Source organism: Ixodes scapularis, unplaced genomic scaffold (assembly GCF_016920785.2).
Source record: "Ixodes scapularis isolate PalLabHiFi unplaced genomic scaffold, ASM1692078v2 PGA_scaffold8__174_contigs__length_109621045, whole genome shotgun sequence".
In the NCBI taxonomy this organism is placed as follows: domain Eukaryota; kingdom Metazoa; phylum Arthropoda; class Arachnida; order Ixodida; family Ixodidae; genus Ixodes; species Ixodes scapularis.
The window spans coordinates 70,840,463-70,846,462 of NW_024609883.1; positions in this window are offsets into that span (position 1 = coordinate 70,840,463).

Genomic DNA, 6,000 nt, shown 5'->3' on the forward strand with positions numbered 1-6,000 from the left:
ATTTCTAGTCTTTATAAATCATTTGCAAAGTATTTACATACAGTAATTAGTCGAAGACAAACTATAATCAACTGTGTTGGACAGGGTTCTATTTTTGTATCGAGATAAATCTAGTTATGTAAATCACGTTAGAGAAAAAAAAATTTCCTGGCATAGGTGTCAACGGTTTTGAGTATCGTTAGAGTGAAGGTATGTTTTACCCGCAGATTGCTTTAATGTTCCTTCTAATTTATGAAGTCGTTTTCTCTTGCATATAATGGCATACTTTTTGCGGATACACAATTCTTCGGTGACACATTTAATTCTTTTTTTTTGGCCGAGCAGAGGTTCAATGACAGAACATATTTTCTTTGGTTAGAAAATATCTTTCAAATCACTGATATAGGCGATTATAAAAACAGACCTTTTTTTATAAAAGACAGTTCTTTTTCCAAACATTTTGGAGAAGGTAAAGCTTTGCTTGTTTGATGTACATTAAAATTAGAAGACGTCATAAAATTTACGCAGAAAAAAGACGAATATAAATTTAAAAAATAAGCATTTAATCATCTTGGTAGTAAGCAGCTTATACTTGTGTTTGAGTTCTTAGGAATGTGTAATAAAAGGTAAGATTGTCCACATGAAGGAAACTTACCTCGTTTGAAATTGTCAGCCGAGACGGACGTCTCAATTCTAGGAATACAATTGTGAAAAATATTTTATTACAATAATGTCGTTCCAAAAAAAAATGTGTCACCTTAGTGCGCCCGTGCACTTATTTCTAGATTTTTTTAAAAATCTTCATTGCATATACGGCATTCTCTTTATTTTTTTACCAAGCCACAGTGTGTAACGTCTCCAGGGTGAAACAATATTCAACATATAATTATGCCTCAAATGGAAATATTTTTTAATGATTATTTTTGGAAATAATTTCTACAACTTCTGCCACTTCTTTCTTTAACCATGTGTGAAGTGATGCTTCATAAACCTAAAAACAATTGATATTATTATCTCATCTTCTGCCTCGCGCTTTTTGTACTTTTTATACTTTTTGTACCTTTGAACTTTTTCTCAAATGTATGTGTACCCCTCCCTCGCAATAATGCCTTTGTAAGGCGATGCGAGGTATTCTGAATAAATAAATAAATAAATAAGAATGTGCTAGTCTTGCAAAATTTCCTTTTAATTGATGCTGGAATGCCCTGAATTAAGTAAAAAATACAACGTGGCTCCTCCAAAAACAAGAAAAAAGTTTTGTTTTCCAATTTTTTAAAAATAAATTATGCGTCATTGAACGCTTCTTCTCGGCCCAAATGTAGCGCTAGCGTTCCGAACCAGATGCCAAGGTGTGAGATCTATCTCTATCATTAAAGAAAGAGTAAGTAGTAAAGAGGCGAGCTAATTAATTACAAACGTATTTTGAAAAAATAAAAATATATTCAGCCTTTCCACTCTGCTGAAGAAGGAAAACCAGCGAAGTTGTACAATGGTTGGAATGAAGTAATGGTCGGCCGCAAGTCGGCAATCCAGAGTGTAAAGGCTAGACAGCTACCGCCATCTATGAGCGACGGCGGCAACCAAAGGCTGGCAGGTTGCCGTTGTCTCTCATAGATGGCGGTAGTTGTCCAGAGTTTTGTGTCGACATTTATTTGGTGACGGACACGAAACTGGGGAAACTAGCGCCTAACAGCTCCGTTGTAAAAAAGGAAACGGAGACGACGGACAAGTAAAGAGACAAATACAAAACGTTCTGTGCTTGTCTCCTTGTCCGCTCGTCGTCTCCGTTTTTTTTTTTTAATGTGTGTATCTATCGAATGTTTGAAGTGATCTGAAAATTTCAATGGGAGAATGGGGCCCGTTTTTCGACCGTTTTCGGTAACTGGCGCATTCAGCTCCATGTGCTTGAGAGCTCCGCCGGCCACCATTTTCTCATTGAAACGTTTAGAAAATCACATAACTTTTTATTGAGGCTAATGATTAGTTCTAAACTTTTTGACTTCGGTCGCACCGCTAGCGCTACATTCGGAGTGGAGAGCTCGACAATGCATTGCTTATTTGTGTAGTAAAAAACACTACGCGTTTCAGGGGTACACCCTGCAGATTAACTATGAGCATGTGTGATACCCTATTTTTTATCCTAGCAGCGTTGTATTCAGATGAAGTGAGAAGTAAGCACCGCAGATTGGTGACAAAGATTTTTTTTTATTCCTCGCTCTTATTTTTGAACATCATTAAAAATGTTGAACGTGTTTCTTCTACATCTGCATCATATGAATTATTATAGTCTGCATTATATGAATTCTAGGCTGCATTATATGAATTATTATAGGCCGTAGAGTGTCCTGGAATATATCTCTTTTTGTTTGGATGAACGAAAAACTAGGTCGCATAACCATGCAAACTAAATTATTTATAGTAACCGACAATTTAAGAAACGCAGGGTGTGGCGAGTTCCGTGCATCTCATTATCGGTTCGCAGCCAATGAGGTTGCCGCATCAGCCGATAAGAGCCTCAAAGAGCCAATCGGAATGCGAGAAAGCGTGAACAAAAATAAGCTATGCCCCGCTTTTTTTTAGACTGCCGGTGACCACAGCTGCTATTTGTTTCCCCCAGTTGAATCATACATATTTGTTTTTCTTCTTTCTGCTAAACTTAGCATAATTCTCAGTTTTTTTTTTTTTTTTTTTTTTTTTTTTAATTGCGTTTGCAGATTCTAGAAACCGTTACCTGCGCTTCGGCAAAGCGTTCTGCCGGTTCATGCAGAAAATGGCACCCATACTGAAGTCCAAGATGGCGAAATTCAACGACGAAGATCGGGCTCTCGTAGTTCAGAAACTGATCTCTCTAGTCGGTGAGCGGGCCTTTCTTTTTAATGCGAAAGTATTAACTGTCTCATGGAGCAAGCCGACGTCATCAGTTTTGAAACCATGCAAAACGGCACCTTCATGAAACCACGCGCAAAGCTAGCCAACGGCACCTTTTACACTTCGGTCCCATTGGCTGGCGCGCGTCGACGAGGCTCCCATTGGCCGCTGCGCACCAGCTGGTGTGTTGTCATCCTGACTGTGTTATCAAACGGTTGTGTTAGCACTGATCACCGCGTTCGCTCAGTTTTTATCGCTTGTACGGTGTGTGACAATATGTACGGCGCATGAGATAACCCAAGGGGTTCGTTCTACTGGGAACTATAGACCAGTGTCCGATATCCTAGCCCCCAGCGATAAAAATGGGAGATAATAATCTCAAACGCAGGCTCTTGTAAAGAGGGGGGGCTGCGCATAAAACAATATTTTTGCTTTTTACAACGCTCTTGGCGTCGGTGCGGTTCTTGGAGCTTCGTGACTGTGCATTTCTTACCTTCTTGCACTATACTTCGTTTCACCTTATGTCCGAGCGCGGACGATGTTATGAGCCGAAGGGCCAATCAAACAGCGCAAAAAGCGCAACGTCATGGCGTGCTTCCTGCGCTTGAGAGGACTAGCCGGCGGAGGAGCACGCAAAGATGGACGGCGAATACCGGCTATTCCTATCAACTGCAGAGATCACACCATGACGTTGTGCCTTTTTCGCTGTTTGATTGGCCCTTCGGCTCATAACGTCGGCCGCGCTCGGGCCTAGGCTGAAACGAAGTATACGATATGGGCAAAGGTTTCTAAAAGAAACTGAGCCTTTCAAAAAACGCAGCGCCCCTTCTGTGTCATGACGTCAGCATAAACGAAAATGGCGGCGCCCATGGAACAGAGCAGACACTGGTCTATACGTTGCTGTTTGTTTCTTCCTCGCGCCGCAAGGCACACGACAGTTTGAACGATCGCTCACCCGATGGCGCTGCGTGTCCGAGAAGCAGCGGCTCCACCGTTCCACGCTCAAGGTCAGCGCGTTGTACGCCGCAGATTAACGAAGGGAGCGAAGTGTTGCGTGCGTGCTTTCGCATCCACAACTCATAAGAAGTGCTTAAGTGTACCTCGAGCCTTTCTTGAAATACTTTTTATTCGTAAAGAATTGTACTCAGCCGTGTAACTAGGGTCAGAGCTTAAAATACGCGGCGACGCCTATTATATGATCACGCTTCTTGCTTTGCGATTTGTTCTGGAACGTTCTTATCGGCCGTTGCTACAATCTGATTAGCTGAGAAACGATAATGATTTTCTGGGAATTCCCTACGTACCGTGCTTCTTATACCCCTCTCACGCGGATAGCCGAACCGTGGTTAAGCTTAACCGCGGTTATGAGGGTTAACTGCGGTTATTGTTAAACGTCTTGACGAAATTTGAGATCAGTCTGTCAACCTCGGCAGCTGAAGTCAGTTTAGCCAGTACAACAGCCGGACCAATTCACCCCTTTTTCGGTATTGTGCTTCGTTGTTTTTTGGCTCGCTTGTGGTCGATTACTTTGTGTGTGAATGTCGAATTTCGTGGTTATCACAAGGGCTGCACTAAAGAGCCTTACAACGTGTTGGCGTTTCGGCAATCGTGCAGTTGCCTTTATGTTTCGAAGGCGAACGCCTTGGTGTTGTGGCATGATAGATCTGAGGAAGATAGTGACGGACGTTGCGAGTTCAAGAAGCGATGCTTGCAAGCATCGCTTCCGCAGCAGCGTGTTTAGCAGCTCAGAATCTTCGCCGATGTGGAAGTGCTCCTGTCGACACTACTGACATGGGTGCCGCCATCTTGTCCAATTCACGGTTAGCGTGCTCAAACCGAGGTTGCCAAGCACGGTTTTCGGTTACCGTGGTTTTTTACAGACTAACTGCGCGGTTTCTGCTGCCGTGTGACTGCGCCCGGTTATTCGTAACCGCGGTTGCCATAACCGTGGGGAAAGCTTCCCGTGTGACAGGGGTAATAAACTGTCAGTGACTATAGTAGACCATTCCCAATAATTGCCTTCTGAGCGAACGCTGGCATCTTTGTGTGCTATGCTGTGGAAGCGGATTCCGACTCTGTGCACTATAGCTCTCTTACATGAAAAATGAGACGCCACGCATATGTCCACGGTCCTATGTCTCGGCATTTGTTTGCCTGAGTGATACGCTGGAAAGATCTACGCGGAGCCCAAGTTCGTCTGCTTCTTGCGCTGGGGTTGTGCTATGGTGCCTGGAGCGCGTCTTTGACTGGCGTGTTTAGCCGTCCTACGCTCCTCATACATCAAAAGTGGTCCCGAAGGCGCAAGAAATGACGTCACAGAAGCCGAAGTGCCATGCTGTTTAATGTCGCGATTCTGGGGGCTGGTTGTAGAAATGCTAACGAAAAGCTGAGAGTAGCGCAGTCGAACGCCAGAGGAGCTGTCGTTAGGGCGTCCCAATTTCTGGCTGCTGAAGCTTCTGTGGACTGTCACACTGGAGAGCGACCTGCAGCAGAACAGGCGTCTGCCATTACACCAAGTCTATTGAAACGCCACCAGGATCGCGACCGGCGACAACATGACATTTCTATGACGTCATCAGGCGGAAATCGAGGGACCACTTTTGCGGACGTGGTAAACACACCAGTCGGAAGCGCGTTCCGGGCACCATAGTTGTACTGACGTCGAAACGTCGAGTTCGGTTTGGCTCTGATGGAGGGATAGCGGGTAGACCTCAATGCTAGCTACCTTGAGTAACGTTGGACGAGGTGTCAGAGACGTCATTATATATCCCTCGCATCTTTAAAAGGTGGTTTCAGTTTGTGGTTTGTGGTGAGTTACTTTTCTTCTACGTTTTGTGAGCTAGGCGTTCTGACGTCTGCACGCGCTCTTGTCCCATCCGCTCCCTCACTCTCTCAGCGCAGTGATCTGAAACGTTTGAAGGCTATTTGGGTTGCATGTAAAGGAGCAGGGTACTATTTCGTACACAAAAAAGGTAAATCATATTTGGCTTCCCTTTCAAATAATAGAGACCTGCCGCACCCTCTAAATTCTGTTTCGTACGCCATTAAACTAAACTAATGACTAATGCCCCTGAATATCTCGCTTCCTATTCTCTAGAATCAAAGCCGACTCCCAAGACGGGGATGAGCCAAGTACAGTCTACAGGAAGACGA